Source organism: Equus przewalskii, chromosome 2, assembly GCF_037783145.1.
Source record: "Equus przewalskii isolate Varuska chromosome 2, EquPr2, whole genome shotgun sequence".
NCBI lineage: Eukaryota > Metazoa > Chordata > Mammalia > Perissodactyla > Equidae > Equus > Equus przewalskii.
The window spans coordinates 20,596,596-20,615,309 of record NC_091832.1 but is presented as its reverse complement, the minus strand read 5'-3'; the positions used below and the strand labels follow the sequence as shown (position 1 = coordinate 20,615,309).

General features: G+C 55.8%; 1 long non-coding RNA gene across 1 annotated transcript; it reads left to right on the top strand.

Annotated features, from left to right (window-relative positions):
• Positions 1-562: 562 nt before the first annotated feature.
• LOC139079426 (uncharacterized) lies at positions 563-17,827 on the top strand. Its single transcript, XR_011533069.1, has 2 exons — positions 563-900; positions 17,473-17,827. It is a non-coding gene; the product is annotated as an uncharacterized lncRNA (long non-coding RNA).
• Positions 17,828-18,714: the final 887 nt, after the last annotated feature.

The following is an 18,714-nucleotide window of genomic DNA, read 5'->3' as shown; positions in this document are numbered from 1 at the left end:
TTGATGGCTCATGCTGGAGGAGCCCGTGCCAGACGTCGCTCCCAACCCCAGAAGAAGGGTTCGGGAGCTGGGAGGGGGCGGTGTGGAGTCCTGGGGGCAGCTTCACTCTCAGCAAATTGCAAAGTGCTAATGAGAAACGGGGGCTTTCTGGGTCATCTCCCTCATCCGTCTCCTTCTCCCTCTCGGAGGACACTCCAATCTGTGTTATATCTCTTGGGGAGATCGGGATAAAAATAGATGGTGCACCTCCCATGTGCTGTATCCTAGAGGCACTGTCACCTACACGATCGCATAGGATTTCCACAATAACCCTGAGAATTCGTTCTCATTTGTTCCATATTATAGGTGAGAAAACTGACCAGAGCTGGGGTTTGAACCCAGGTGAGCTTGATTCGTAAGCCTCAGGTCCTTCCAAGATGCTATGGCCTCCTATAATACAGATCGAAGAAGGAAGGAAAGGCCGGAACCGAGAGGGGAGAGGGGAAGAGAGGAGGAAAGAAGGAAGGGCAGGAGAAGGGAGCGCAGCGAATGGGAAGATGGGAAGAGGGGGCAGGGAGGAGGGGAGGAGATCAAAGGAAGGCAGGGAGATGGGGTGAGCAGAGGGGAAGGCGGAGGAGAAGGGACAGGAGGGGAGGCCCAGAGGTAGAAGCACTTCCCTCCGCCCCTGAGAGCAAGCTGGCCCTAGACCTTCCGCAGACGAGAGCGAGACATTTATGAGAGGGCAAGTGCAAGGACAGCCCACGAGCAAGCAGCAACTGTGAGGGCAGCTGCCTCTTGGAGAAATTGAAAAGCAGGGAGCTTATTTATGGCTGAAGGCTGAGAGCATCATCTTCTCTTCAAAGAAAGGAACACAATCCAGGAGGCCGTGGAGAAGGATCTGAGTTTACAGGAGCCTTGCAGGTAAGCAGAGTTGGCTACCAGCCCGCAGCTGCTCTTCCCCAGCCTGCTCCACCCCTGCCGGCGACACCAGGCAGACACATCGCTCTCTTCTGCATGGCAGGTGCAAAATTCTTGTTTTTCTCGCTCTTCCTGGCCAAAAGAGAGGGATTTAATCCCCACACTGGTTTGATTTACTTCCAAAACCAATAAAGCACCATTAGAGAAATATATAGAGGAATAAAAAATTAGATGGCAAGGGCATTGTGGTTTACTGCATGGCGGAGGAAAGGGTTTGGACTTGCCACGTGAACTTGAACAAGTTCCGTAGCATCTGTGAGCCTGTTTTCTCAGAGGGACAGGAATGCCCATCTCCAGTGTTGCTGATGAGAACTGAAGAGGGCAGGCGCGTGTCAGCACATGTCACAGGGGAGGCGCTCGCTGAGGTCGGGTTCCCCTGGAGGCACACTCTGCGATGCGGAGTTGTGTGGAGAAAGCTTATGGGGAGGAGAGGAAGGATGCTGGGTTGGCAGAGGAAGGCGTTGAATGGGGAGGCACTTGCAACAAAGGCCTTCGCTCCCCGGGAGCACTGGAGCTGATGGACCTGCAGTAGAGTGACCAACTGACCCAGTTTGCCTGGGATCTAGAGGTTTCCTGGGGGGCGGGACATTCAGTGCTAAAACTGAAAGAGTCCTGGGCAACCCGGGCCAGGCTGGCCATCCTCCCCTGCGGAGTTGACCTGCCTGCAGCAAAGGGACTGGATCTTTTGATCTTGCTGAACGTGGCCTGCCTCCAGGGAGAGGACTCGCCCTTGGGCCGGGTGGCTCTCAGGCTGAGGCCAGCTTCAGGAGAGGCACTCAGCTGCGAGCGGTCAGCTGCCCACACTCCCAGCAGTCGGGGAATGAGCGTCTTGTTTTGAAGGTGGACTTGGCGCAGCACACCACAGTGTCCACAACAGCTGCTGGGTTATGTGCATTCTCTCCCCACCGCCCGTGGTGCAGGGTCTCTAAGGTGTCACAGCTGGTGTCAGCAGGGGGGGGTCTCCAAACCCGCATCTCGGCTTGTTGGAAGGTAAGACCGTGTGCTTCTGCAGCTGTGTAGAGCATCTCAGGGTCTGTCCCCAGGGCCCCAGGAGTTCCCCATTGCCCGGACAGTCTCTCGGAGCGTCCACTTGGGCAGTGCGACCATCAGATTCTTCAGCAGGAGACCCTTCTGCTTTCCTCCTGCTGATTATTCTTTCTTCCTCTAGTCCCAGGCTCTCCTCATCCCAGACAATCAAAACAATTAAAAATAATAACCACTGACATTTGGAGAGCCCTTACCAGTGTCGGGCACTGTTCTAAATGCTCTACGTCTGGTAAATCATTTTATCCTCCCAGCCATCCTATGAGGTAGGTAGAGTTACCCATATTTACCAATGAAGAAACCAAAGCCCAGAGAGGTTAAGAACTTACTAATGGTCACACAGCTAAGAGGCGGCAAGGCAAGGATTCAAACCCAGACCATTTGCTTCCAGAATCTGTGCTCTTACCCACCATGCAAATGACACTCCTAGGGAGACTGCCAAGTGCATACAGGCTTACGGCCTATCCTGCTGGCTGTTCTGTTCCCACATCCTTCAATAATAATAACAATATTAAAATAAGAATAATAGATGTGCTTTGCCAGGTACTAACTCTGTGTCAGACCCCGTGCTAACTGCTGTCCCTTCATCACCTCTTTAATTATTACAGTAGACCTATGAGGTAGTCATTCTCATTATCCTCATTTTTCATTTTTTTGGTGAGCAAGATTGGCCCTGAGCTAACATCTGTGCCAGTCTTCCTCCATTTTGTATGTGGGATGCCGCCACAGCATGGCTTGATGAGCAGTGTGTAGGTCCTTGCCAGGGATCCAAACCCACAAACCCTGGGCCACTGAAGCAGAGTGCACAAACTTAACCACTACACCACCAGGCTGGCTCCTCCTTGTCCTCATTTTATAGACGATTGTCACTTACCCAAGGTCACAAAAATGGTGGGGCCTTTCTGGCTACTTGTTTCTGGGTAAAAGGCTCTTGCAAAGTTAGTGGCTTAAAACAACCACCGATCTGTGATATCTCACCACATGTGGGTGAGCCTTCAGGTGGGGCTCGGCTGGGCGGTCCTTCTGCTCCACGTGGCATCGGCCGGGGTCCCTCAGTGGTATTCGGCTGATTGCTGGACTGGTCTGGAGGGCCCACGACGGCTTTTCTCGTGTGCTTGGTGCCTTGGTGGGCCCAACTGGATCCCCCTCCTGTCTCTGGGGTTTCAGGGCCTCCCCATGGGGTCTCTCCAAGCTGGGCCATTGGACTCCTTACGTGGCAGCTCAGGGCTCCAAGAGCGAGTGTTCCTGGAGGCGGGAAGTGAAGCTGCCGGTCTCTTCAGGGCTAGGTCGGGAAACTTCCAGTGTGTTCTGTTGGTCAAATCCATCACAGAGCTCACCCCAGTGCAAGGGGAGGGGGGCACTTAGATGGGAGGCGTGTCAGAGAATTTACTGCCGTCTCATCTAAATCTACTACAGAGAGCGAGTCTGTCCATCTCTACAGCCCTGGCCTTTAACTGCTCCCATGGGCCTCTCCACCTTTCTCTACGTGCTTCTCTTCTCCCTGCGACCCCCTCACTTCAGCACACTCAGCAACCAGCGAATTGCCCCTCAGCCTCCAGCCCACCAAGAGTGGCCACCAGGATAGAATTGCTCGGCCATCTGAGCCCATCTCCCTCGCAGCCTCCTCTCTCCTTCTCTCCCTCTTTCCTCGTCTTCCAGGCCTGCACTCCAGGCCTCGAGCCTGCATGGCAGCTCTGTCCTGAGCTGGCGTGTGGACCCTGGCAGAGGTCTGGGAAGACCCGGGCAGCAGCACAGTCAGAAGAAAAACCTGCAAGTGAGGGCTGCAGGCCCGGGGCGGGTGGCGGGCAGAGTCAGCCCAGGTCAACGCTGATGGTGGCCTTGGGAAACTCAGCTGTAGTCAGGTCATTGTCATCCCGCTGCTGAAAACGTTCCATGGCTCTCCATTGCCCTCAGGGTGAAGTCCTGCATGATCTGATCCTGCCTATTCTGTATCCTCATCCCTCAGTACTCCCCACCTTGTCCTTTCCTCTCCAACCACACTTCCTTTTATCCGAGAGGATACAGGGATTGGAATTGCTGTAGCCATCTTGAAACCACAAGAAGCCTGGAAGAGAAGCTATCAGTGGGAAAGTGGAACTAGATAGAAATACATGTATAGAGAGAGGGAGAGGCAGAAGAAGAAAGAACCTGGACAATTATTTGAGACCTGGATCAAACCCTAGCTGAAGCTTTATCAGATTTACTCAACTCTTCAGCCACATGAACCAATGTATTTTCTATCTGCTTAAGGCAGTTTGGGTGGGAGTTTCTGTCATTTGCAACAAAAGAGCCCCAGTGATAGTGGGTTTGCTGAGACTCAGCCTGGATGATGGTAAAACCTCTCTCCTCTGGGGAAGGAGCATAGAACTTGACTGTCTTGGCTGGAAGGCCCCAACTCTTAATGGTCTAAGTGGGGAAACTGAGGTCCAGAGAGGACAGGTCACACATGAAGGGAGTGAGTTCTCTGGACTTCAGTCCAGTGGTTCTTCCACCACTGGAGACGCCTGAGCAGGACGGAAACTCCAGATTTCCCGAGGCCCCCACTGGTCAGCACAGGGGGCTGGAGGGCTACAGGCTGAGGCTGATTAAGTGGGGTGGATGCCATGTTTTCCTGGTTAGCTCACTGCATCCCAGCCACACTGGCCTGCTGTGTTTCTGGAACGTGCCAGCAGTTTTTGCATCAGGACCTTTGCACATGCTGTTTTGTCTGTGTAGAAAGCTCTTTCCACCCTCCACATCTTTGCCTTGCTATCCCTTTCTCATTTCCCCGGCCTCAGCTTCTATATCACGTTCTCAGGGAGACCATATCTCCTCTGCCTTCAATGGTTCAACAAATATTTATTGATCCCCTAATACATGCCAGCCACTTTTATAGAGGCCAGCAGTGAATGGGACCAGGTGGAGCTTCTATTTTCCCTGGGAGCGGAGGCGGGTGGGTGGGACACGAGGCTTAATGAATGCCTAAAGAAAGGGATGAGGAATTTCAGATTGATGGTCAGAATATGGCTCTCTTGGGAGGTTGCATGTGAGCACAAACTTGAATAAAATGGAGGTGTGAGCCATTTGGAGATCTAAGCAGGGTGAGTTCCGGGCAGAGGGAGCAGCAAGCGTGGGTGGGAGGAGTGGGCTTGGAGGAGCCCAGGGTGGGTGGAGAGCTGGGAGTGAGGGGAGCGGCAGGTGGTGAGGTCACAGGTACAGATAGGACGCAGGTCAGAGGGGGCTTCGTGCGTCCCAGGAGGGACTTGCGATTTTATTCGGTTTTGCAATGAGAAGCCCTTGAGGGCGTCAAGCAGGGGCGATGTGATCTGATTCCCGCTTGTGCAGGCCATCTCTGGTTGCTGTGCAGATAAGGGACTGTGGGTGGCAGAGTGTGGAAGCCTGGAGACCACAGGGCCAGGCCAGTGGTCTGGGCAGACAAGGTACAGGACAGTAGCTGTCGAGGTGGGGGCAGGGGGCTGCATTCTGGATACAGTTTCAAGGTAGAGCCAGCAGGATTTGCCAACAAACTAGATATGGGGTGGGAAGAAAGCGGGCAACAGTTCTGGCCTGAGCAACTGAGTAGGGCTTACCGAGATGCAGAAGACTCGGGAAGATGGGTCAGGGGGGAAGCCCAAGAGTTTTCTTGAGTCTATAAAATTCGGGATGCCTCAGGCCAATGGAGATGTCCAGTAGGTGCCGCATATACGAGTTTGAAGTTCAGAGACAGTGTTAGGGCTGGACGCACATACAGCATCCTCAGTTTATAGAGGGCGTCTAAGGCCACGTCCCTGGGTGAGATCACCGAGGGAGAGACGGTGGAGCGAGGAGAGGAGAGGTGCAGGGTCCGGGCTGAGAGGTCAGGACTAGCAGGGGACTTCTGTCAGTTTCCTAGAGCTGTCATCCCGGATGGCTTCTCATTCTCCCACAGTTCTAGAGGCACAAGTCCGAAATCAAGGCATCTGTGGGGCCACGCTTCTTCCAGAGGGTCTCGGGGAAAATCCTTCCTCGCCTCTTACAGCTTCTGGGGGCCCCCGCTGTCCCTTGGCTTGCAGCTGTGTCACCCCAATATCTGCCTCTGTCTTTGCATGGCCTCCTCTTCTCTCCCCACGTCATCTCCTCTGTCTCTTTTAAGGACATTTGTCCTTGGATTTAGGGCCCTCTAGGTAATCCAAGATGATCTCATCTTAGATCCTTAACTTAATTACATCTGCAAAGACCCCTTTTCCAAATAAGGTCATAATCATAGGTCCTGGAGCACATGCTTTTGGGGGCCACCATTCAACCTGCTTCAGAGGTAGGGGCGCAGAGTGGGGGAGGCCAGATGGGAAGAAACTGGGCGAGCATGAGGTCCCACAAGGAAATGGAGCAGATTTTGGGGGGATAAGAGTGGAGTGATTGTCTGGGTCAAATGCTGCCGAGAGGTCAAGATGAGGCCTGAGAATGGACCATTGCGTTTGGCCACGTGGAGCTCCGCCAGAGCCCACTGCACGCACGATCAGCCCTCGCTGTTCCTTCACGCCACACCTGGAACTGCAGAATCATCTGCCAGTGCCTACCTCCCCTGGGAGGTGACACCCCCAGAGCGGCTGGAACCAAGTCTCTCGATCACCCCTGGATTCTCAGGGCCTCGTTCAGTGCCAGGTCCATGACAGAGGCTCCGTGATCATTTTTAGTGAATTCCAGAGGTGGAGGCGGGAGCCTCGCTGGGAAGGAGAGCAGGGACGACACCCCAACTGAGAGCTGAACAGGAGAGGCCAGCCCACGGTTTTGCACAGGGTCTGCCTGTTTCCGAGAGACCATCCGACCTATGGGACGTGCTCCCAGGGGCTAAGAGTCAAGGGTAACAGACCCCAGGGAATAATCAAGGGACATGTGGGCCTCCCCGGGGCCCCCAGACCATGGTTTTACAAACTCCTCTGGAGCGAGGCTGGGGCTGCCAAGGGGTGAGCTGAGATGGCACCTAGCTGCCCTCTTTGCCTCCCCAGGTGAGGGCAGAGACAATCACAAGCTCTCTGGGACCTGAGGTGGGGGAACATCCGTGAGACCAGAAGGATGTGGGGAGGGAGAGAAGGGCTCCGTGGAGCCAGCTGTTGGCCAGGCCCCGGGCTTGGAGGGTTAGGGGCGCTCCGGGCCCTTCCTCTTTCTGGATGGAAATCCACCCTCAAATTCTTCCCTCGTACCCGGGGAGTGCCGCCCATCCTCTTCAGCCAAGGTGCCAAATGCTAATCCTGGTCTGGGCCTGGATAAGCTGCTGTTTAAATAGTCAGAGATTAGTTTTCAAATTGACAAATAAAGCCCATCTGGAGTGCTTGGAGCTGGGCCCCTTCAGGGCCTGGCTGAGCAAACCCAGTTTAATTAGCCCTGGGGCTCAGCCCGCCAGGATTGCTGTGGGGCGGCGGGGGGGGGGAGGGGGATGGAGCTGCTTCTAGCTTAGCGGCAGGCCTCTCTGAGGCTACCTGGCTAGTCCCAGTCCATCTGTCTGTCCATCCCAGCCCTTCACCCCCCTGTGCTGAGCCCTCAAGGGTTAAAGGGCAGGCACGGGGGTGGGGAGAGTTCACTCTGCCTCTCCCCAACACAGGACAGACCTGGGCATCCTTCCCCCACCCTGCATCGGGGGCTCCAGCCGCAGGGACCCACCTGTGGTGCCATCACATGCCTCCCACCTTCACCTGTGCCTGCCTCTCCGTTCATTCGTTCACGCATCCACACGTCCATCAAACAATTACTGAGGGCTCACTGTGTGCCGGGCACTGTTGTTCTAGCCACAAAGGAGGCAAAGGCTCCGTCTCGGGCAGTGTTTGTTTAGAGGTGGGCAACAATGCTGGTCAGATAATCACACAAACGAATATTTAGAGACTATGAGATGCGCTCAGAGAGAAACCTGCAGAGTGTGGGGGCTTGATGTGGTTGTGGGAAGGGCCCAGAGCGGTCTGGGAGGCTCCCGAGGAAATGGCATTTGAGCTGAGATTTGAAGGGTGATGGGGAGTCAGCCAGGTGAGGATGAGTTTGAGTGTGTGTGCACATGAATGTGTGTGACACTCCAAGCGGAGGGAAGGCTGTGTGCTGAGGCCCTGCGGTGAGGGAGCATGGCACTTCTGTGCACAGGAAAGAAGGCCTGTGTGTCTGGGGACCGGGAGCAGGTCAGGCCAAGAGGAGGTGGAGAAGGAGGAAGGGCGTCGTCCGGGTCTTGGGTCCCCAGAGGTACGGGAAGCCTGACAGCTTTAGGCACGACTGCTAGATGAGGTTGCATTTTAGAAGGGCGGCGCTGGCTGCAGCCTGGGGAGCAGAACTCTCTCTGCCTGGAATGCTGCCCCCAGCCTCTTCGCCCTCCGCAGCAGGTTGCATTCCGAGTCAGCTTGGGGGTCCCCTCCCCTTGTCCTCACCCACCACAGGCTGCATGGCTCCCTCATCCGGGGCTCCCCTGGCACTTGATCTGTCTCCTCAGTGCCCAGCTTTGTGCTAAACGTGTGTTGAATGAATGAATGAAGTCTGGGCTCAAGCATCGCCTCCACGATGAATGAAGACAGTCCTGGTGGAGAGCTTGGGCCCTGGGATTTGCCCACTCCTTCCTTGCTGCGCTCACTGACCCTGCACAGGCGTCTGTCATCTCCCCCAGCCTCCCCACCAGGTCTGCGCTGGCAGAGATTTAATAACTGGCTCTTCAGAGGGTTCAACAAGCCCTGATCTGTGGCGTTTGCTGATTTCAGTAATTGTGTGCACCGCAGCCCACTTGAAGGTACCTACTGACTTCACTGGATGTGGAGTTGGGAGGTGGTGCCCACAGCACATGTGGAAGCTGCACGAGCCGGCCGCACCCATCACTGCCCCAGGTTGTCAGGAACCTGGGCCTGCAGGCTGGGCAGGGCCATGTTCAGCCCAGCTGAGCCTCAGGCTGCTGTCTTCTAGGCATACAGGGCATCTTGGCTTTTCTGATCCCACCTGGCGAGGCTGAGCCCTGTGCCCTGCCTGGCTGCCTGGCCTGCTGTTGCCCCTCCTGGCTCATCTGACAGCTGGGGGCCTCCACACTTCAGACCTGCAGACCCCTGATGGCTTCCTAACTGAGCAGTTCCCCCTGATCCTGGCTTCACGGGCCAGCAGACCCACCTTCCTCGAACCCTGTTCTGGCGTAAGCTAGAAGCCCGCCATGCTCCCTTACCCTGGCAAGGTGAGGTCCAGATACCCCAGCCTGGCCTCGAGGTTTGGTGCCCCAGGCTCCCTCTTGCTGTTCCAACATGCATTTTGTTCTCAGCCGTTTGCTCATACCTCTCCGAGTTCTGGACCACCTTCCCTTCTCGCCTCAGCCATCCTCCAGACCCAGCTCAGCACCTGCTTCCTGGCCCCCGGGCTCAGCCCTGGTGTGTTCTCCGCTCTGAGCTTGGGTGCCCCCAGCTTGGTTGAGAGAAGCAGCATGGTGTCCTGGTTGGAGCGCGAGCTCTGGGGCCAGACTGCCTGGGTGAGTCCCGGCTCCACCTCTGTGACTGTGTGACTGTGGACAGATTACCTAACATCACTGTGCCTCAGTTTCCCCATCTATGAGAGAAGGATGAAGATGATAACAATAATAAGCTCCCTTCCTGGGAGGGCATGAGCGTTCAGTCGGGCCTTGGTTGTACAGCACCCAGGAAGGTGTATTTAATAACCCCTGGGTGGCGCCTTCACAGCGGGGCGTCCTTTCTATCCATTCAAGACCAGTGCAGCCCCCACCCTCCTCTGGGCACTGGTCCCCAGCCCTACGACCCTCACCTCCCCCCAGGACCCAGGCGGCTCTTCCGGGCTCCTCCTCTGCTCTTTAGAAGGGACCCTCTTTAACTCCTGGGCACCCTCTTCTCTGTGGCTGGGACTTACCGCCAGTGGCTGGAGCACTCCCGCCTCCCTGTCCTCAGATCTGGGATCCCAGACCTGGTCGTCGGTGGGGAGGGTCTTGGGAATCCATATAACTGCTCACATTCGAACAACTGGAACTCTGTTGAGGGGACTGGGACATTGCACAAGTTATAATTCAGGACTTGTTCGTTGGAGCAGCTTAGAAATGTTAAAGGTAATGAGGGGCACGTTCTCTAAAAAAACACTGGACAATCCCAGCTGCGCAGAGGAAACAAACGGGGAAACACACAAGGAAACCCAGGTGCCTCAGAGCATGAGGAGCCCAAGTAAGTTTTCTAAGATCATTTACTCCTCCGTTGTTTGTTTCATTCTCTTTGAGTAGACACAAGGAAACAAGGAGGGTTTGGATGTTTACAAAATAATTAAAAGGGAGAAAACTCTAAAGCGGGGGAAACTGTATCCATGCATTTCATTTTTTTGTTTGCTTTGTCTACAGATTTGGAAAAGACAGGCTCTATCAGGGCAGCCCTGGCTAGAAAAAGATGGCGCACTCCAGCGTGTGCAAAGGTGTGGATGGGGTGTGGGGGCCATCGAGGTGGCGGCAGTGGGCCCTCGCGGCCCCTGAGCCCCAAGCAGCAAGGGAGGGAGTGTCCAGGTTGCAGAGAGTTTGGCTAATCCCCAGGGCACGCAGACCGTGGCCATAGTCCCGCTCGGGTTTGGCTCCCCTTTGATAGCCTGAACTAGGAGGCGGGGCTCTGTGTGGCAGGAAGACTGGAACCTGGGTTGCCTGGTCCTTGAAGCCCCCATTTGTTCTTCTCTCAAGTTCGCTTCAAATCCCGGGGGAAGGAATGTGGCTGGGGCTTGCTGGGAGGGTGTCACCCACGAGAATCTCCTCTACAAAGAGTCCCGAGGACCCCGGGCCTGGATGCACCAGGCCCTGTCGACCCGTGCTCTGCTGTCCTCCAGAACACAGAGGGGAGGTGGCCTGTGAGCCGGAAAGGTGGCAGTTGGCACAACAAAAATGGGGCTGGGCTGGGCAGAGGCCAGGGCTCCCTGGGGTTTGCTTTCTGCCTGGTGATTACCCATTACCTCACGTCAGTGCCTGATAAACCGTTATCATGGAATTATCCGCCGCAGGCTCCCGTATCAGTATGAAATCCATTACCGTCCGTCAAGCCCTGTGGCTAAGGGGAAAAACCTGGCAGCTGCCCGGTGTACCAGGCAGGGCCTGGACAGATCCGTTATCTGTCTATTACTTCAACAATCACAGCTCGTAATGGAATCTTGGATGGGAAATGACAAGAAGTCCCAGGATGTGTCATTCTGATGGGCAGCTGGTGGGTGGGGCTGCCTGGCTGGTTCTGGAGCGTAGAGTATGGCTGGGAGGTGACCCAAGGGGTCAGCCCTAACGCCAGCCACAGAGCTGGAGGGAAGTCATCTGCTTGTGGCCCAGTAGCAGATTCCCAGTACAGAGCCAGCAAATGTGGTGGGTAGGAGGCTGGATGGATAGATGGACGGATGGATGGATACATGGACGGATGGATGGACAGATGGAGGCCCAGGCCGTACCCCAACAGGCTGGAGTCTGGGCTTCATTCTGTTCCTACTAGCTCCCTCTTCCTGGGCTGTGGGCCACCCTTGTCCAAGCTCAGGGACCAACTGCAGTAGCTGGGGTGAGCGTCGCGCTGGACTCAGATCTGGGATTGAAGCCTAGCTCTGCCACTCTAGCAGCACGGCCTCAGCCAACTGTCTTAAACGCTCTCTGCCTCAGTCTCCTCATCTATAAAATGGGGCTAATATTGGAATGATAGCAGCTGGCTGATATTCTGCAGTGCTGGGTGGCTGGGAGGCATCCTCCATCTTGTCCCTCCCTGTTTTATGACAGCCAGCGATGGCGGTAGCGTTTACTCATTAAGTTCACTGGCTTCAGAACTGGCCCAGGTTTAAATCCGGACTCTGAGGGCCACTGCCACCTGACCAGGGGCCACCGCTTCACCCTTCCACTCCTCCCATGCCTCATCTGTGAAGTGGGGCTGACTCTAAGTTCCTTGTAGGGTCGTAGAGGGGGTTCCACGAGACACCATCGCCTCTGTGACTTCATTCCCTCTTCTGCCCCTTGCTCATGCTGCTCCAGCCATACTGACCTCCTCACGTTTCCTCAAACATGCCAAATTCGTTCGCACCTCAGGGCCTTTGCACCTGCTGTTCCCTCTGGCTGGAATGCCCTTCCCCGGGTCTCCTTTGGCTGAGGCAGATCTTCATCCTGTGTCACCATCTCTGTGAGGCCTTTCCCAGCCACCGGATCTAAAATGACCACCTCTCCCCGCTCCCACTCCCCATCCTGCCTCCCTGCATTCCTTTCCTCCCCAGCACCCACCACCACCTGACAGCCTCTGGACGTGCTGCTTGTCTGGCTCCCTCCTCGAGAAGAGAAGCTCCCTGGGGGCGGGGAGTTTTGTCTCTGGTTTACTGCTGTATCCCCATCACCCAGGGCACATCCGGCTCCTAATAGGTGCTCACTAAATATAAATATCACTGATGGTGGACATAAACACAGAGCACACAGGCAGATGTTGGAACTGCCAGCTTCCCGGGGACCCCTCTCTGTTCACGTACCTCCCCAGCTTGCCATCATCTCCTCCTTGCACCCTGCCCCTTGTCCGGGCCAGCAGCATCTCTCTCTCCTCTGGACAAGACCCAAATCTCCCCACTGCCCACTCTCCTTCCTCTTCTCGCCGCCTACGGTCCATCGTCCACACAGCAGCTGGAGTGGATTTCTTAAAATGGGAGTCAAGGTACGTATTTCCCCCAGATTAAAGTGGTGGATTCCCGTTGTAACTAGAATAGATTCCAGCCTCTTCGAGGCCCTTCAAGCTCCCCTTGACCACCTCGGAAGCCCACCCCTTCCCGCCGCCCCTCACCGCGCTCCGGCCACGCCAAACCTTCTTGCTGCACCTCTAACCCGCCGGCTGTCCTCCACTCAGCCACGCTCTCCTGCCTGTGTCCTCTGCCTGCATGCTCTCCCCCCAGAGCCCTAGGTGGCTGGCTGTTTCCCGTCACCAGGTTCCCGTGCAGGGAGACCTTCCCTGGGAACTCGGTCCAATCACTTTCTCATTTTCTTCACGATCTTGTCACTAGCTGGAATTAATTTATTTATTGGCTTTTTTAATCCTCTCTCCTCTCCAAAATGTAAGTCCCTCAAGGGGAGGGGCCAATTTATCTAGTTCACAGCTAGAACCCAGTGCTCAATAAATACTGGGTTATTGACAGAAGGAATGAATGAGAGGAAGGAAGGAAGGAAGGAAAGAGGGAGGGAGGGAGGGAGATCTCATGAGGACTTTGGCATCTGACTCACCCCCGGTCCTGCCACCGTCCCGCGGTCTCAGTGGCCACATGGACAGGCTGCCCAGCACCCTGGGTGCCTCACCCTGGACCTTCCCATCACTCGACACGGATGCAGCTTTGCAACCTTACCTGCCCCATCCCTCTCTCTGTCTGCAACCTCCGGTCCTCTCAAGTTACGCAGTGGAAGGAGTGAGCTGTGTGATCCCAGGAAAGTCACTTAATCCCTCGGGGCCTCCACTTCCTGGCGGGTTTACTGACACCCGCCTTGCAGGGTTGCTGTGAGCACTGAGTGGGTTAATAGGCATCAAGCGCTTAGCCCAGTGCCTGGCGCTTAGTAGGTCTACATGGTGGCTCTCGATTCTGTTTCCTCTTCTGCCTTTCCCGCAGCCCCCTCAGCCTGAGCCCTTGGGGGAAGCTGCCTACACCACCGGCCCCACCCTTACCCCTTGCCAGTGTCACGCCGGCCTGGTAGGACCAGCCTGCGAGGATTCCTCCCTCCTTCTTTTCCATCCTTTTACTCAGAGGCTCTGCCACCTGGACAAGACCACCGGCCACACCCCGTGGCTCCCTGCGGATTTGTGGTCCCAAGTCTCAGGGGGGCCACAGGGGTGAGCAGCAGCCTTCCTTGTCTGTGGTGAGTCCTGATCCCTGGTCCCCTCACTGTGCTCCGTGGACCCCGCCCTGTGCCCGACTCTCCCCCTCAGCCGACCGTCCAGCTTACTGTCTGCTCACTAGTTAATGGCTCAGTGAGCATCGGTTCACCTGCCTGTCTCCACCCCGCCCCCGAGCCCCTCCCCCACCCTCTCCTCCTCAGCACCCCTCTTGTCTTCAGGGCTCTGCCCAGCCCTTCCCCTCTTCCCTCCCTGTGACTTTAACGGGCCCCCCAAATGCTGTTGACGCCCCGCCATCGGCCTTCAGCTCCAGGAATATCAAACTGTTGGTGGCGGCTTCACACAGCGACCCCTCCCACTGCCACAGTGCTCACTGTCCCCACCCCTGCAGCATGTCACCTGCCCCACCGGCTTCTGCACCTGCCTCAGGCTTAGCCAGGCACTGCCTCCTCCGGGAGGAACAGTCTTGGGCCTGGACACGTGGGATGCACTCTCCCACATGTGATGGGCAAGGGGAGACGGTAGGCGGAGAGGCTGGCAGCGCAGGGGCTTGAGGGCCCAGGCCGGGCCCGGTGCAGGGGCTGGGGGAACCAGTTTGACGGAGGAGGCTGAAGCAGCGACAGCACCTGATGTAGTCGTGGCCCCTGGTCTGGGAAGGTGGGGAGGATGGGGATGTGGCTTGTCTTGGGACTGCCGTGGGCCACTGGGAGCGGGATCCAGCCCCCACAAGGCCCCGGGCACGAACGCTGCCGGTTGAAGGGGTGCGATCCAGCGGGCTGGTTCAGGCCTGGCAGAAAAGGCATAAAGCACTTGATAAGAGAACCGAGGTCCAAGGCCAGGCCCCGGCAGGGCCAGCAGTGCAGGCTGAGAGTACGTGCTCACGGCCATTGAGCGCTTTCCGTGAATCACCTCTTCGAGTCCTCACATAGCAGCTTAAAGCTTGCACAGTCATTATCATCTCCATTTCACAGATGAGCAAGCTGAGACCCGAGGGTGAGGAATTGGTGTGGGGCTGTGGAGAGCTGAGATGGGAACTCAGACAGCCTGGCTCCAGAGCCCGCATCCTTCACCACGTCCCGCTCCAGCGACACTCGCGGTCTCACCTCGCCCCAGCCGCACTCCTGCCTGCCCAAGTCAGAGAACTCCTCTGGCCCCGACTTGCCCTCCGCCTGTGTGCCCTAAAGCGTGGGTTGAATTAACTCACGGAAGCAGAGGAGGGCCCTCGGGTGGGCAGAAACTGGGGAGCAGTTAAGCAGCCTGCTGGCGTGGCCAGGCCCCGCGGAGACTCCCAGGCCCAATTAGCAGTTTTATTAAAGACAATTGGATTAGCCGCGTCTGCAGCAGACGTTTGCTTGGCTCCAGCTGGGGGAGTTTATTCATTTTTCACGAATGTGTCTGCTCCCCGCTCTGCTGGCGGCCCTGGGAGCGCTTGGCTGGCGGACACACACCCTGGCCGCCTCCATCTTCTCGCCTCATCTCACCTGTCCTCCCCTGCCATCCACCCCGCTCTTCTCCATCTCCCAGGACAGCGCCTTGCCTCTCCATTCCCCCAACCAGGAGATGGGGCTCCCAGCAGGTCCGCGGCTAAACCCAGGAGAGAGGAGCCAGAGGGCAGCCGCGCTGGATGCCCCCTCTCCGCTGTCCAGCCCCTCCCCCTCAGCCACTGCCCTAACAAAGGTCCCTTCCCTTGAAGCAAGAGGGAACTTCACAACCCTGGGCTCCTGCTCCCTACAGGGAAGTGTGCTGTGCACATGCCCACATCTCCTTTATTCTTCCCTCCTCTGGGCTTTCGTACTTGCTGTTCCCTCTGCCTGGAATGTTCATCCGCTACTCTTTGCCCGGCTCCTTCTCACCCTTCTAAGCTCAATGTCACCTCTTCAGAGAGACCCTCCCTGCTAACCCTACCTCGAGTGACCTCCCCAAGTTATTCTTTAGATCAGCACCCTGCTTATTTCCTCTATAGCTCTTACCCAAGTGGAAATTACATTGTTTCACATTTGCTGGGAACGTAAACAATCCTCACAACAACCCTGGAAGGCTAAGATTATATTACCCTCAGTGTGCTGATTGGGAAACAGAGGCACAGAGAGGTTAAGTAACTTTCCAAGGTCACACAGCAGGTTGGTGGTGGAGCTGGAAGTGAACCCAAGTCCACTGAATCTAGCGATATTGCTCTTTCCTTGCCATTTCTGGAGAGTCTCTTCTTAATGAATGTAGGGTACGGAGGAGGCAACACTCCTGTGGGCACAAGCTCGTTCAAACACAGAGAACACCGGGAGTTCCGGGGCAGGTGGGGGGAGGCCGGCAGGTTAGCTTCCGTGTCCCCAGCTTTCTGACTGCTACAAAGCAGAGGCGAGGCTGGGGCCCCTAGCCCAGGAGGGGCAGCCACAGGGGGTGTGTCCTCCCATCTCCAGCCCAGGGGAGCCAGGAGGCTTGGCCACATCCAGCAGCAATATATCCCCTCCCGCTGCAGATATTAATTTGGGAGTTTATAGAAAAATCCATACCCTGTGAGTTATCCAGGGCGGCGATCACAGGGAGAGGCACAAAATCAATAGTGAGAGATTGTCCTATTTCACAGCTTCTGTAAACAGTGCTGTCTGGGCCCCTCTGGGGTAGGTGCCGGCAGGCGAGGGTTGGTAGGCTGCCTGGCCCTGCGGCCAGCCCCTCTGGCTGCCAGCCCCCGGCGGAGGCTCTCTTGGCGCCCGTTGGGGCTGATTTGTATTCTTCCTTGGCACTGTCAAAGGGCTCGGTAAATATTTATTAACACTTCTCTGCAGGCGAGAGAGCCTTCTTGGCTGCAGCTCCTTGGGCATCAGACTGTGGCAGCGATGCTCCGTGCCACACCCCATGGCTTGCCTGCATTAAACAGCAAGGGGGCCCCCAGGCAGACCAGGGATTGGGGTCCCTGCCTGGGGCTGGAGCAGTGGCTTCATCATCAGGGAGGGCTAGTGAGGTTTTGTGAGGGAGAGATGTTGTGGCTGGACCACCCCACCCGCTGGCTCCTTCGTTCTCGGCTCCCTCCCACTTGACTTCATTTGCAAGCTCAGTCCTGCTCAGGGCCACATCCTAGATGGGCTCAGAGGTTCCAGAGCAGTGCCGTCCAATAGAAAGATAATGTGAGCCACAAAGGCGAGCCACAGATATAATTTAAAATTTTCTAGTAACCACATTAAATGAGGTCAAAAGGAACAGGTGAAATTAAATTTAATAACTTCTTTTACTTAACCCAACAGATCCCAAATATCATCATTTCAATATGTAATCAAAATTAAAGATAGTGAGTGAGACATTTTAAATTCTTTTTGTCATGGGAGGTCTCTGAAATTGGGTGTGCATCCGACACTTAGAGCACATGCAAATTTAGACGAGCCACATTTCAAGTGCTCAACAGTCCCATGTGGTCACCACGTTGGACGGCTCAGAGAGCACTGTCTGGGATTCACGTCTACGCCCAGTACCAACACTGGGCCAGGCCTGGTGGCATCAGGGACTGAATGAATGGTGTGGCAGTCATTAGTGCAGCCTGTCAAATATTTCCATTTCTCCTGGGCACGGGGTAGGATTGTACTTGCCCAGCCCCTGAGCATAGAGGCGATTGCGTGACCGGCTTTGGCCAGTGAGGTCGAGTGGATGTGGATCTTGTGATCACTAGGCAGAAGCTTTAAGGGCCCCTGTGCGATTCACCATTCTCTCTTTTCCTCTGCCACAGTGATCAGCAATGCTCCAGATAATGGCTGCTCTGTCAACCTGAGTCTCAGAGGGAGAGGCCAAGGACCCAGATGATCTGTGACGAACTCATAGCATGAACAAGAAGTAGACCTTTGTTATTTAAGCCCCTGAAATCCTGGGGTTGTTTGTTACTGCAGCACGACTTGGTGGATCGTCGCTGGCGTGGATGGTGGTGGTACTGAAGACTCCATTTGTCCGTCAGTCAGCAAGATTGCATGAGTGCTCCTAAAGCCAGGGTCCTGGGGCTACCATGGAGATGCAGCCAGACAAGAACCCTGCCCGCAGGGCACTGCCATTCTGATGGGGATGCAGACATTAAACAATGGCTTTCTCAATTCTGTGTCTAATTAGAATTGTGATGAGTGATCTGAAGGAGTGTGAGGAGCCATGACAGCGTCTTACATGAGGAATCAGGAAGGCTCCTTGGAGCAAGAGACGCTTGAGCTGGGCGCTCGAGGATTAGGGGAATTAGGTCAAGGGTTGGGGTGGAAGCACACTGGTGGCTGTGGGAACAGCGTGTGTGAGCTCCCTGAGGTGGGAAGCATATCAGGGAGAACCCTAGTCCCGTCTTCACGGGTCGAGGAGGAAATGTCTGCTCCAGGGAAAGTAACCTTGTTCCTCTGCCCCTCTGCTCCTCCCTGCCCCTCCTGAGGGAAGAGGAGAGACTCCTGTCATCGGTGTTTTGGGAGACCGTGTTTGCTCAGTTTGGCCCTTTTCTCTCACCAGACTCACACAGGAATCTGAGTCTGAACATGGAGAGAGGGTGCTATTTATCCTTCCCTCAAACCTGAATGGTGTGTTTGAGGAGCTGGCCCGTTGTTGGGGGGCAGGTGGTGGAGACGAGGGTGGAGGGGTGGGCAGGGCTCAGATGCTGCTGGGCCTTGTAACCACGGTGAGGGCTTTAAAAGATGATCATATCTGTGTTTTTAAACCTCCTTCTGGAAGGAGGATGGATTGGAGGAGTGAGGAGCAGAAGCAGGAAGTGGTAGGGAGCTGTGACAGACAAGAGTCTAGGTGAGGGAGGGCTGTGGCCTGGGCAGGGCCAAGCCACTGGGGATGGGAGAGGCAGCAGGTATAGGAGTGGTATTAGGAGGTAGAGTCAACAGGACTTGGTGGTGGTCTGGGTGTAGAGTAAGGGACAGAAAACGGTTCAGAAAGCTCAGGGGCCTTTAGATGAGCATTTGGCATCTTGGCCTTGCTCTGAACCTGTACATACTTCTGA